Source organism: Bombina bombina, chromosome 6 (genome assembly GCF_027579735.1).
Source record: "Bombina bombina isolate aBomBom1 chromosome 6, aBomBom1.pri, whole genome shotgun sequence".
Classification (NCBI taxonomy): domain Eukaryota; kingdom Metazoa; phylum Chordata; class Amphibia; order Anura; family Bombinatoridae; genus Bombina; species Bombina bombina.
In genome coordinates this window covers 855,102,380-855,117,861 of record NC_069504.1, presented here as the reverse complement: position 1 = coordinate 855,117,861, position 15,482 = coordinate 855,102,380, and positions in this window count along the sequence as shown.

Sequence of the window (15,482 nt, the reverse complement as noted above, 5' to 3'; positions counted from 1 at the left end):
TTAGCTGCAGAACATCATAATGCCAGAGTACTGCAGATACTTCAGTTTTAGTTGAATGAGTATCAGTTTCATGATTGTTAAATGCTGAACCATTTCCACCCTGTGCTGAGCTGATTTGGTGTTTTTAGATGTTAAAATTTAAGCCCTACTATAGGCCTTTTTTTTTGCAGGAGATCCAACTGATTCAAATTATATTATTATTTCATGTAAATATAATGGCATTTAAGGAACCTGCAACAACAACAAAAAATGCACTTTTATTAGGATGTGTGTGCGTTTCCCCCCCCCCCCCCTAAACTCTATAGTAAAAACAAGGGGTTATCCACATAAAATAAGGGCCTTTCTATATGTAATGTACCTTTGATCTGCATATATGCACATATGGGTTTCTATAAACCCCTATGCAGATAAATGGACATTTATTCAAGCCAGGTGATCACAATTACCACAGTGATCATATGGCTATAAAAACATATATAGGAGCTTTATTTTAAAGAGGTGCTTCTGGGCTTTGTAACAATGAGTTTTTGGGTATCTAAGAATTTTTGATGGCCTGTTTTAAAGAGATACTAAACCCAAATGTTTTCTGTCATTTGCACAATGTATTTAGTGCAATAAAGATCACGTGTTTTCATCCGGGGGGCAGCTCAATCTGGGCCATCTGCACTTACCCTGCATCACTGGTGGGCAAGGGCTCCATCATAACAAAGGGATGCTGATGATGTCACCAGGGACTACAGGGTTTAAGAGAGCTGGATGTGGGGTTGGTATTCACACTTCTCAACCTCAGCTCCCTTAAGCCCTAGAAACCACCAAAACCCACTGTTTGAAAGGCAATCGCCTGCTCTTTCAAACAGTATGTGCCTTGGAAGTTAAAGTTTAATCAAATAAAAATAAAAACACACTAGATTTAAAACGTTTTTGATAATAAATACATATATAAACCCTTAAAGGAATACTAAACCCTTTTTTTTTCTTTCATGATTCAGATAGAGCATGCAATTTTTATATTAATTCTTTATTAACCAACAAAAATAAAAAAGAACAGAAATGATATTGTACAATAATTTTGATCTTAAATTATTTCAAGAGAGGGGAGGTAGAAAACAAAAAGAAAACAAACAGATAATAAAGAGAAATAACCTCTAACCCTCCATCCTCTCCTGAGGGGATTTGCATTTTGTCAAAAGAAAAGGTAAAAAAGGATCACTACCTTGTATCGCTTTATGTTGGGATTTTCTAGTTTTATATAAAAAAAGGGAAAAAGCACAAAACAAAAAACAAAGAAGAGGAAGAAAGGAAAGAAAAAATAATAATAATATATATATAAGAAAAAGGGGAAAAGAATTACTAAATATAACCACTCCTCTCTCATCTCCCTCAATCTCCCATCTACCACATACCTAGTAATATCAATTCAGAATTTTGGAAGGGGAAGATCATATATTCCTTTTCGTGTTCAGGGAGTGATTTGATATATATTGCCCATTTATTGAAGAAGTTCCTTATATCTTCTTCATTGTTTATGTCTGTATCCCTTTGTTCCAAGAGACATTGTTTTTTTAAACAATTCTGGATTTCAGACACGCTGGGTACTGAACGCATTTTCCATTTTTTACATATTAAATATCTTGTAGCTAATATAGAAATGGATATTAATTTATCATTAAGATGGCATTTGGTTTGATTATCTATACAAAATATAATTTGATGTGGAGTAAGGGTTACCGGAGGGATTTTCAACACCTTGTTGAGCCAGTATTCTAACTTACACCAGGTAGTTCTCACTTTTGGACAAAACCAAAACATATGTTCTATATCAGCTGCTGGGAGTGAGCATTTAGGGCATTTATCAAAGCCTGAGTTATGAACCCTGCGACCCATTGCCGGAGTGAAGTATGCCCTATGAAGAATTTTCACATGCGCTTCCCGACAGGTGGCTGACAGAGTTATTTTTTTTACTTTACTTATAGATTGGTGAATTATTTTTGAGTCAACCCTGTTTCAATCTGACAGTGAAATCCATGTTAGAGCAAGCCTTGCTAGGTTCTGATTGCCCCTACTAATAGCTAGAAGATGGTAGCACACTGAGATAGACATCCGACTCACCTTGATAAGTGTGAGCCAATTTTCAATTTTACCTAATTCCCAGCACCACCCTGCCTTTCTAGTTGTTTCCAAAAGGAAGTGCCTAATCTGCAGATATGCATAGAAGTCTTTGTTGGGTAGATTATATTTTCCTTTTAATTTTTCAAATGTTTTAATAGTCTTCCTATCGCCATCTATCAGAGAGGTCAGCTTATTTAACCCATTCTTGTGCCATCTATTAAAGATCTCAGATTGGAGACCGGGTTGAAATTTTGGATTCCCGATCAAGGTAAGATACTTTGAGATCTTAGGATTAAAAGGCCGAATTTTTGATATTTTCCACCATGCCTTAATAGGATTGGAAATCGATTTAAGTCTTTTGATTTCTGGAGGTAGCTCTTTGGGAGGGGAGTGCAGGAGTGCTACAGGTAGATAAGGATCACAAATATTTATTTCAAGTTGGTTATTTAGGATATAGTCCTTCGATAGGATCCAGTCACTTGCTATTCGTGCCAGAGAGACAAGATTGTATGATCTAATATCTGGAAGCGCCATACCACCTAGATCACATGGGAGAAAAAGTTTATTAAGAGAAATTCGCGCTTTTTTCCCTTGCCAAAGAAATTGGCTGATTAAGCTGTTAATGAGCCTTACGTCCCTCTCAAATAGAATTATTGGAACATTCATGAGTATATATAGCAATTTGGGAAGGAGAATCATTTTAATTATTGCCACTCGGCCCGAGATTGAGAGAGGCAGTGTCTGCCAAGCTCTTAATTTTTCTTTAATTTGCCTAATAATAGGAAGTATATTCAATTCATATAACTTATCAGAGGTCACTTGAATATTTATTCCTAAATATTTAAATGAGTCTGTTACACTTTTAAAGGGGTTATTTATACATGAGTCTTTGTCCGTACGAATCCAATGAATTTCTGACTTTTGATGGATTTATTTTGTATCCTGAAAAAGCTCCAAAGTGATCTATTATCTGCATAAGTTTTGGAATATTAGTTTTAGTATTTGATATGTAGACAAGTACATCGTCTGCATATAGGCCTATTTTCATTTCATGATTTGAAATCTTTATTCCTTCTAGGCTTTGTCGTATCATAATTGCTAAGGGCTCTATGGCCACATTAAACAAGAGGGGGGAGAGTGGGCATCCCTGTCGGGTTCCCCTTTCAAGAGTTATAGACGAGGATATACCCCCATTAATAATCAAACGTGTAGCTGAGTTTTTATAGAGGTTCTTCACGAATTCAGGGAATTTGCCCTTAATTCCAAATTTTGTCAGGACTGTATTAAGATGTCTGAAAGTGACAGAATCAAACGCTTTTTCTGCATCAATAGAAAGAATAGCCATATCTGGCATTGCAGGCGTCTCCCCTCCCCCCCTCCCGTCCAAGAGGCCTTTTCAAAATATTCCAATGTAAGTATCACCTCCCTTATTTTTGCCGAGGAATTTCGCCCATTCATAAAGCCAGCTTGGTCCGGATGGATCACCTGTGGTAATATTTGCTGCAGTCTAGCTGCTAAGATGGAAGTGAGGATCTTGTAGTCTGAGTTAAGTAAAGCTATTGGTCTATAAGATTCTTTAAGCCTTGGGTCCTTCCCTTATTTAAGAATCAAAGTCGTATAAGACGCAGAGAACGCAGGTGTAGGTAGCTTTCCATTTACATAAAAATCATTATATAAGTTCATTAAATACAGGGAGATTTCTAAGGATAGTATTTGATAAAATTCGCTAGGTAAGCCATCCGGACCAGCTGCCTTGCCAGTGGATAGACCTGCAATTGCCTCAGATAGCTCTTTTGCTGATATAGGGGAATTAAGCCTATTGATGTCATCATCCTCCACTATAGGGGTTTCAATCTTGTTCCAAAATTCTACTGCCTTGTCATGGTCATAGCTTTTACCAGAATATAAGTCCTGATAGTATTCTACCATTATAGATGTAATTTTGTCTGGGTTTAGGGTTTGCTCACCCTTCTCTAGAATTTCTTCTATGTGCGATTTCTTTTTCTCATTGCTGATCATTCTGGCTAGCATCTTTCCAGATTTGTTCCCAAATCTGTATAGTTTAGCCTGGGTTTTTAACTCCTTTTGTGTTTGTCGAGTCAAAATAAATGTGTCCCGGGCTTCTTTAGCCTGCACATATTTCGACCAGTTTAAAGCGTTCTTATGTAACATGAATTTGTTATATGCATTAGTTAGCGCTTTTTGTATCTCAATGTCCCTTAGCTTCAGTTTTTTGGTCAGGTTTATATTGTAAGCTAGAATTTCACCCCTGAGCACCGCTTTAGCGGCTTCCCAGAACAATTCTGGGTGATCAATATATTCTAAATTAAATTGGAGATATTCCTCAAATTTCGATCTGAGATGGGTTTTAAACTTCATATCTGTCGCTAGATAGTATGGGAAATAGAAGCGCGAAGTTTTAAGTCTTGGATGTTCAAGTTTAATATCTAAAGTAATCGGAGCATGATCTGATAAGAGTATAGGGGCAATACTTGCTTGTGCTCTTAAAGAGCCCAGTCGCTCATCTACGAGGTATAAGTCTATTTGAGACAAAGTTTTATGCGCTTTTGAAAGGCACGTGAATTCCTGAGTATCAGGATTCTGGCTTCTCCAGATATCATACAATGAAAGGTTCTGCTTTATTTTCTTAAACATTTTAGATTCTAAGTTATCCTTTTTTTGTTTTTTCTGCTTCATAGCTTCTCTGAGTCTATTTAGCGGACAGTGCGGTGCCATGTTAAAATCGCCACCTATGATTAAAAGCCCCTGGTTGTAAAGAAGAAGCTTATTTTGAATTCTATTCCAGAATTCTGAATCAAAAGTATTGGGACCATAGATATTGCAAATTGTATAAGTTTCCTGAGCAATTTTAACCTTTAACAAGACATATCTTCCCTCCGGGTCTGGTTCACAGTGAATCACCTCAAGATGAGCTCTTTTCCCTATTAATATTGCCACTCCCCTTTTTTTGCCTACACTTGGCGAAAAGTATACCTCTTGAGGTGGGTTTCTTGAATTAGCCCTATATCTGTTTGGGATTTCCTTAATTGTGTTAGTATAGTTTTGATAGGGGTGGAAATCCCTCCCACATTCTATGAAACTATCCTATCTGTGTCCTTAACGACTCTTTGTCTTTAGGGAGTAGTGGGAGAGAGGGAGATGGTAGAAGAAGGAAGAAGAAAAAAAAAAAAAAAAAAAAAGGAAAGAAAAAAAGGAAAACAAAAAAGAAAGGGGGAAAGAAAAACCGCTTAACGCAGTCTCTGCTCGCCCCATGGATCCCTGGGTGGGGGCGTTCCCAATTTATGAGCCCGTACTGGCTAAGTGGGGGCCACAGTCTCTATTGCTGATGGGTTTAGAGATAGAAAGAATTTCTCGGCTGCGTGTGCCTCCTGGAAAAAGTGTACTATTCCATTAACGGTTGCTTTTAGTTTAGCTGGGTAAATTATGGTTGCATTTATTCCAGCATTAATGAGTTTAGTGCATATAGGTGCCAGAACTTTTCTCCTGGAGACTGTCTCAACCGAGAAATCTTGAAATATGAGGATCTTGGCTCCGTTGACAATAAGGGGTTGTGTTTTGCGATAGGATTGGAGAATAGAGACTTTATCTTGATAATTCAGTAATTTGATGATGACAGGTCTAGGTCTGCTGGAGTTTTGAGCTGGCTGTGCTGGACCCATTCTATGGGCCCGCTCTACCAGAATGTTATTATGCAATGATGGGAGTTTGAGAGCTGTTTTTAATGTATCAGAAACAAAAAAAGCTAAGTCCTCATATTGTTTCTCCTCTGGTAGACCTATTATTCTAATGTTGTTTCTTCTACTACGATTTTCTAGATCTTCTAATCTCATGAGAATTTTTTGATTACTGCTATTGATGCTATCCATCTTAGTGCCTTGTGTTACTACTGTGTCTTCCAAATCAGATACTCTCTGCTCAACCTCCTGCATTCTTGAGGAGAATTGTCTAATTTCCTGTGATAAAGAGGAAATATCCTGCTTAATCTCCATCCTTAACACATCAAATTTAGGAGAGAGAGAATCAGAAATGTTGGCAACTAAGTTTTGGACATTTAATGGTTCAGATGTGGCTGTATTTGCTAGAGTTAGTTGAGTGTCGGGCAGTGGGTCCTGTGCACTCTTATGTTTCTTATCTCTTTGTCTACCTGCCATTCCTGGTGAAGGTGTTTTATGAGAGATACCAAGGAATTTATCCATATACTACTTTATATAAAGGAAAGGAGGAGAGAGAGAGAAAAAAAAAAATAGGAAAGTGTGGGGAAGAAGGGGCAGGGTGAGGAATTAATGGGTGGCCTGTGTAGGGTGATTGAGCCGTGAAAGTGCTTATGGTTGCACCAATTAAAAATAGTGACTTCCAGTTGGGCTGATCAATTTGTGATACTAGTGTTTATAAAAAAAAAAAAAAAAAAGAAAGGATACAGTGTTAGTGAAAAAAAAGGAAATCAAGACCCCTAAATGGAGTCAATGTAGTGGGTACTATAGGTGAGCCAAAATATGTGTTAAGGGCTATAGGTTGTGATAATCTAATTAATAATATATAAATGAAGTGTTCTGGGGGTGAGTGAGGCAGGGGAGGGGGGAGAGGAGAAAAAAAAAAAAAGGGAAGATTTCTCTCTTCGCCCTTTCTATCTTCTATACCTAGACCAATAAGGTTGTATTATGGTTTCGCCGTCTATAGCTTACTATCTCTATATTTCAGAAACACTTGAGATAATATTATTAGTTTAAATCAGTCCTACCTATTGTTAATTCGCTCTCTTTTTATTTCCCTTTCTCCTCCCTTAGTCTCTAAAGACCTTAATACTTTCAATCCGTGAAGAGAAGTTATTTGAATATATAATGCTGATTATGAGTTGATGTATCAACTTCTGAGCTGTAAGAGCGCAGCTAAATATTAACTTGTTATGATCTAGTGCTTTGATGCTACAGGGGGCTACAAAATGAGACTCTTAAGAGGTTTAGGTCTCACAAATATTACCCACTGCTGAGTTTATTTTTATTTTCTTATAGATCAGTGACCTTCAATGTGATAGCGTCCGAGATTCAATCTCTCAAATAAGAGTGGGAAATAAATATGAATTACTATCTGCTTTTGAGCTGGTCTCGTCTAGGATGCACAGGAGGAACCCCTGTAGCACTCTAAGCACTGTATTGGTAATTAAGGAATTAGTTTAGAAGAGTTTTATTTTAAAGAGAGGATGTGGGATTTTTCCCCTTGTTTTGTCATTTTAAATTTCTACCATTCATTTGGGTCTGGGTAGTTAGCTCCCAAATCTAATTCTAATCACTTCTATCTCATAGGGTAGAACAAAATCAATTTCTACAGTTAGTTTTTTCCTTTCTCTTCTCTTCCCCACACCACCCCCCCCCCTCCAGTATTAGAAGTTACTATCTATGTCTAGAGTCAACACCCTTATTGCTAGCACATAGTAGAATTAAAGATATGTCCAGTTGTGTTAATATCCTATGTTTTCAACAGAAAGACAGGGAAGGGGGGAAGGGGAGAGGAGCGAGGGGACGGAGGGGGAAAAAGAAGAAAACAATCCCATTTACATACATAAACATAGATTTAGTTAGCACATTAATTAGCCTTATGAATTAAAGACTCTAGTATTCTCAGTCCAAGGTGCATCAATTAGACTTAGCTACAGAGCTATGTCTACTGTCCTGCTTCTGTATTGCTCTGTGTTAACAGTGTCCTCTTGTAGCATATAAGAGCATGAGTTTGATTAGAAGATTAAACAGTCTATTAGATTAAGACTTATAGTGTTTTCAGTCTGAGATGTATTAGTTAAATTCAGCAATAGGGCGATGTTTGTCCCTTATCCTCCTTTCTTAAGTACCCCGACAAGTGTATATGTCTGTTTGCTTTAAATGGGGATTTCTTGTACTGCCCTTTCAGATTTAGAGAATCATCCGTTCTACATGTAAGTTCTGGTTACTCTACTTCAGTGTTATTTGACATATACAGCTTCCTCTCCTAAAGTTTGCATCTCCTCCGCTACCATACAGCATGCATCACAGTGTTTTTCAAATGAAACTCACCCCCTCCTGTGCTGTTGGTCCGGCTACCACCGGCGGCATCCAACTTCAAGCCGTTCGCGGGAGAAATTTGAGATCAGCAGGGCTGGGGCTCCTCCGCCCTGATAGAAGAACACAACCAACTCCCCCCACGCAGCACCGGTGGGGGGGGGGGAGAGGACGGCGCCACACCAAGCGGGCAACAGGGCAGAGAGGCGGCCACACGCTGAATCCAGCAGCCCCTCCGGGTCCGACTCCCTCCCACGCAGCACCGGTGGGGGAGGGCAAGGGGGCGGGCCCAGGCGGCGGGACCCGCAGAGACCAGCGGGACGGCAGGTAGGTTGAGACGACTATGGATCGTTGTTCAGGGTTGATTCTTTCAAGGATGGTAGCCGCACAGAGGGGGGGAGAGCTGGGCTTCAGAGGAGTAGCGAGGCTGTAGATTAAATCCGAGATAGTAAGCTGCAGCACTGACAGTCAAAAGCTGCTTTCAAAACCAAGTAGTCAGTAGGCAGAGAACTGTAGCCAAAAATACCAATTAGCCAGCAGGTAGGCTCAACACAGTGGGATGGCGTACCACTGTGAGGTTCAGGAGTAGGTCTATAATATCTATCAGGGGAAATAGCTCCAAAGCCTGGGGCTGGTGCGGGAGTCCTCCACCAATTTCCCAGTAACTGGAGAACCGAGCTAAGCAACACCTGAGCAGCACCTGTGCAGCACCTGCGTGTAGCTCCTCCTCCACCGGAACCTAGAGCATGCAATTTTAAGCAACTTTTTAATTTACTCCTAATATAATTTTTTTCTTTGCACTCTTGCTATCTTTGTTTGAAAAGCAGGAATGCAAAGCTTAGGGGCTGGTCCGTTTTAGGTTCAGCACCCTGGATAGCGCTTGCTTATTGGTGGCTACATTGATCCACAAATCAGCAAGCGCTACCCAGGTGCTGAACCAAAAATGGGTCACCTCCTACGTCTAAAGGCCTAATATACAATACAGCAAACAGTCCGTTAAACCACCTTAACAGAAAACTCCATAAAGCTATAATAACAGCTTGAAAATCAAAAGTCCTTAATATAGTCACTGTAATGCCAAAAGCAAACTGTTGAAAACAAAGAAAAGGGGCTGAAAAATATGTTAACCTTCTCAGGGGAGACCCAACAGTCTGTACGATCCCTCGCCAAATGCTGTGCAATGTTCGTTAGGCTTCTCACCCCTGTGCAAACGGACCATAACAAATATCAGCCAATCATGGGTTGCAGCATCAATGACGATCCAATGACGTTTCAATGACCAATCCTGCAGTGGAATCTGCTAGCCTTGGGGCCAGTGGAAAACAGCGGACTGTGCCTGTGTGCCTATATCGAGCTGTCACTCTGGTGGAATGAGTGATTCAAAAAGGAGTCTGACAGTTTGAATAAAATCCAAAGTATTTATTGATATACATTAAAATACAAGGAAGGAAGCCAAGTATTGTTAGGGTAAGCGTAGCACTGTCTGGCTTAAACTTCTACTCCCAAGACGCATGTTTGAAAGAGCAGGCGATTGCCTTTCAAACAGTGGTTTTTGGTGGTTTCTAGGGCTTAAGGGAGCTGAGGTTAAGAAGTTTGAATACCAACCCCCCATCCAGCTCTCCTGTAGTACCCTCTCTTAAACACTGTAGTCCTCGATGACATCATCAGCATAGCCACCTACATTAAAGGTGTAATGTAAATAATTCCTTTACACAGTATTGTTGGCAATGCAATTTACATGTATCAACAGAAAACATAATTTATGCTTACCTGATAAATACATTTCTTTCATGGTGATTAGAGTCCATGATCCATTACCCCTGGGAATTACTCTTCCCTGTCACTAGGGGGAGGCAGAGATTCCCAAACCCCAAGAGCTCTATAAAACCCCTCTCACCCTACTGGAACCTAGTCTAATGTTTCCTTTCCTCAGACCCCCCTGCCCTCATTCTTGGCGACCTCAACATCCCTCTTGACAATTCCCACTGCCTCCTCTGCAAAACAACTTCTGCAACTCACTTCCTCTTTCGGTTTGTCACAATGGACTGATTCTCCCACTCACAAAGATGGCCACTCCCTTGACCTGATCTTTAGCTATAGATGCACTATCTCAAACTTCACAAACTCCCCTTTTCTTCTTTCTGACCACCATCTCCTCACTTGCAACATATCATCCCTCCCTACAACTCTCCCTCCTTCTACTCCTCACAACAAACCTCACAGAAGCATTAGGTCATTAGACCAGCAACAGCTTGCTAATTCCCTCAAACCTCTCCTCTCATCCTTCTCCTCCTTTTCCTGCCCTGACCAATCTATCTGCCACAATAATTCCACCCTTACATCCGTCCTTGACATTCTGGCCTCTCTTACCATAGCTCGGAAATCACACACTCATCTTCAGCCCTAGCATACTCCTCTGACACGGTACCTACGCAGATTTTCCCGTACTGCTGAGCGGCACTGGAGAAAATCTCAGAGTTCAGATGATTTTCTTAATTACAAATTCATCTTGAACTCCTACTATTCTGCCCTTAATCTCTATAAGCAACATTCCTTCTCTACTCTTATCTCTTATCTTTCTTCAAACCCAAAACGTCTGTTCTACACTTCAATACTCTTCTCCGCCCACCCCCACCTCCTAATACAACTTCTCTGTCAGCTCAAGACTTTGCCAGCCACTTCAATAACAAAATCGACTCCATCAGAAACTAAATCAGCTCTCAACTCAATTCCATTCTCCCACCCACTCAAACGCTCGCAATCAACCACAATCCACATAGCCATAAACTTAGCTCTTTCTCCCGTTACTGAGGAAGAATTTTAGGCACTTATCCTGCGCTCGCACCTCACTACCTGTCCCCTTGACCCTATCCCCTCACAGCTACTCCCTGCCCTCTCTTCTACCCTTACCCCTATACTCACACACATTTTCAACCTCTCCCTCAGCACCGGTATATTTCCCTCATCTCTGAAACATGCACTGGTCACACCTATCCTCAAAAAACCTTCCCTTAATCTAACCTCCCCATCCAACTACCGCCCTATTTCCCTCCTCCCTCTTGCCTCAAAGCTTCTCGAAAAACTAGTATATGCACGCCTATCCCATTTCCTTACATTAAACTCCCTCTTTGACCCACTGCAATCTAGATTTCGTCCCCATCACTCCACAGAGACAGCAATTGTTAAGGTTACCAATGACCTACTTACAGCAAAATCAAAAGGCCACTTCTCTCTGCTTATCCTCCTTGATCTGTCCGCAGCCTTTGGTACTGTTGACCACCCTCTTTTGCTCCACACCCTCCAATCCTTTGGGATATGTGACACAGCCCTCTCGTGGTTCTCTTCCTACCTGTCAAACCGTACCTTTAGTGTAGCCTTCTCTGGGGCCTCCTCTGCCCCGTCACCAATTTCTGTCGGGGTACCGCAAGGCTCTGTCCTCGGTCCCCTTCTCTTTTCAATCTACACATCATCATTAGGTTACCTAATTAAATCCCACGGTTTCCAATATCATTTGTATGCCTATGACACCCAAATCTGCTTCTCTGCACCAGACCTATCTACTTCCTTGCTAACCCGTGTCACTAACTATCTTTCTCACATCTCTTCCTGGATGTCCTCTCACTATCTCAAGCTAAATCTCTCCAAAACTGAGCTCCTTATTTTCCCCCCTTCTTCCAAAAATTTCCACCCCCAATCTCTCTATAACTGTTGACAACTCCATCATTACCCCTACCCCACATGACCGATGTCTTGGAGTTACATTTGACTCAGATCTTTCTTCCACTCCTCACATTCATTTTTTGGCTAAAGCCTGTCACTTCATCCTTAAAAACATCTCTAAAATTAATCTGACACCTCCATCATTACCCCTACCCCACATGCCCGATGTCTTGGAGTTACATTTGACTCAGATCTTTCTTTCACTCCTCACATTCATTTTTGGCTAAAGCCTGTCACTTCATCCTTAAAAACATCTCTAAAATTAGACATTTCCTTACACAAGACACAACTAAGATTTTAATCCACTCTCTCATCCTTTCCCGCCTCGATTACTGCAACTCTGTCCTCTATGGTCTCCCCAGCTGCCGCCTAACTCCTTTACAATCCATAATGAATGCCTCTTCCAGGCTCATCTTCCTTACACGTCGCTCTTCATCTGCTGCACCTCTCTAACAATCCCTTCACTGGCTTCCTCTTGCCTCTAGGATTAAAAATGAAATTCTCACTCTGACATATAAAGCCCTCGACTGCACTGCTCCCCCCTATATCTCAGACCTTGTCTCCAGATACTCTCCCTCCCGTCCCTTTCACTCTGCTCAGGACCTCCTACTCTCCTCCTCTCTTGTTACCTCCTCACACTCCCGTTTACAGGACTTCTCCAGACTGGCTTCCATCTTGTGGAACTCTTTACCTCACTCCACAAGACTCTCCCCTAGTTTTGATAGCTTCAAGCACTCCCTAAAGACTCTACTATTCAGGGATGCATACCACCTACACTAACCTTTCTTTATACCAGTTCCTCTCCTCCATTGCTATCCCCTGAGCCCCCTTAGCATGTAAGCCTAAGAGTCCAGCTGTTTGTAGATCACCTTCTTAAGAGCTGACTACAACAGTGCGACTCTTGGCAGGGCCCTCTACCCGTTTGATCCCTATAAATGTTTTGTTATACTCCGCCTTTGTTTATAGCACTGCGGAATCTGCTGGCGCTATACAAATAGCCGATAATATTAATAATAATGTATAGCCAAGCATCAAAACACAAAAATAATAGGTTGGGGTCTCGTGGACTCTCAACACCATGACAAAAATGAATTTATCAATAAGCATAAATTATGTTTTCTTTCATACAGGTATTGAGAGTCCTCAATCCACTACTCCTGGCAAATAAATCCTAAGCCATCCTGCAAAAAATGAAGAATCCTAGGAATTCTAAAAGAATGCCAAGAAAAAAAATAACAACAAGAAATAAAGGCATTCCAGAACTAATGATAAATCTTTATAGTCACAGACTTGCAGGCCTGTATCAAAGTCTCAAAAAATATAATCAGAAAAATCTCTCTGCCTAAGAACTAACTATTCACTCTCCATGACATGAAGCTTACAGACTTGAGATCCGGATGTAAAAAAACAGACCTTAAGACAGAAAGTCTAGAAGCATGGGAAGAGAACATGGTGGGCCTCTGGATATCTGAACAAGGTCTGCATACCAAACTCTGTGAGGCCAAGCCGGGGCAATCAGAATTACTGATGACTCCTCTTGCATGATAAGTTACCAAAGCATTCACAAACCTTGCCTGAGAATACCTGGACCTTGCATAGTACCTTGGAAGTTTGATGCTTAACTGAGAGGCCATCATATCTAGCTCTGGGAGACCCCAAAGATCCACTATCTGATTGAAAACATCACTATGGAAAGACCACCCTCCTTGATGCAAAGACTGATGACTGGAGAAAATTAGCTCCCCAGTTGTTAACTCCTGGAATATGAACTGCAGAAATCAGACAATTCGCTTCTGCCCAGGAAATAATATAAGACACCTCCATCATTACCCCTACCCCACATGCCTGATGTCTTGGGAGTTACATTTGACTCAGATCTTTCACTCCTCACATTCATTTTTTGGCTAAAGCCTGTCACTTCATCCTTAAAAACATCTCTAAAATTAGACATTTCCTTACACAAGACACAACTAAGATTTTAATCCACTCTCTCATCCTTTCCCGCCTCGATTACTGCAACTCTGTCCTCTATGGTCTCCCCAGCTGCCGCCTAGCTCCTTTACAATCCATAATGAATGCCTCTTCCAGGCTCATCTTCCTTACACGTCACTCTTCATCTGCTGCACCTCTCTAACAATCCCTTCACTGGCTTCCTCTTGCCTCTAGGATTAAAAACGAAATTCTAACTCTGACATATAAAGCCCTCGACTGCACTGCTCCCCCTATATCTCAGACCTTGTCTCCAGATACTCTCCCTCCCGTCCCTTTCACTCTGCTCAGGACCTCCTACTCTCCTCCTCTCTTGTTACCTCCTCACACTCCCGTTTACAGGACTTCTCCAGACTGGCTCCCATCTTGTGGAACTCTTTACCTCACTCCAGAAGACTCTCCCCTAGTTTTGAAAGCTTCAAGCACTCCCTAAAGACTCTACTGTTCAGGGATGCATACCACCTACACTAACCTTTCTTTATACCAGTTCCTCTCCTCCATTGCTATCCCCTGAGCCCCCTTAGCATGTAAGCCTAAGAGTCCAGCTGTTTGTAGATCACCTTCTTAAGAGCTGACTACAACAGTGCAACTCTTGGCAGGGCCCTCTAACCGTTTAATCCCTATAAATGTTTTGTTATACTCCGCCTTTGTTTATAGCACTGCGGAATCTGCTGGCGCTCTACAAATAGCCGATAATATTAATAATAATAATGTATAGCCAAGCATCAAAACACCAAAATAATAGGTTGGGGTCTTGTGGACTCTCAACACCATGACAAAAATGAATTTATCAATAAGCATAAATTATGTTTTCTTTCATACAGGTAATGAAAGTCCTCAATCCACTACTCCTGGGAACTAATACCCAAGCTGTAAAGTCCATGAGTAATGATAAAAAAGGGTGGGATAAAAAAAAAAAAACAACTTTTTTTTCAAAGTGAAACTAAATCCTCAACCCAAATAGATCTCAAAGAATTAACAAGGTAGTTTGCAAATAAAATGACAAACAGGCAAAAATCAAAATAGACCTGAGACAATTTCCTGAAGGACTTTTCTAAGAAAGACAACCCCAGAAAAATCAAAATCATCAACGTGGTAACATTTTAGAAAAGATTGCAAAAAATACCAAGTAGCTGCCTTGCAAATTTGGTCAACAGAAGACTTATTCTTCAAAGCCCAAAAAGTATCAACTGATCTGGTACAATGAGCAGTAATCCTCCAAGTAAGCCTTATGGATCAAAAGATTAAATTAAGGGGCTAAAGACATGGCAGTAGCTTTTTGCCTATTCCAATCCTGACACCAGAAAAGAAAACAAACTAGAAGTTTGTCTGCAATCCTTAGAGGCCACCTACATAATGCTTTAAAATTTTAACAACATCCAATTATGAAGAAGCCTCTCTGAAGAAATCGCAGAAATAGGACTCCAAGAAGGGACAACAATTCCCTGACTTATATAATACAAGGGCACAACCCTAGGTAAAAAGTCAATTTTGATTCTCAAAACTCCCTTGTCCTGATGAAAAAATATGAGAATTAGAAAAACATGAAAGAGCAGACAACTCAATAACTAGATAAATATAATAGATAAAAAGAAACATAACCTACCGAATCCG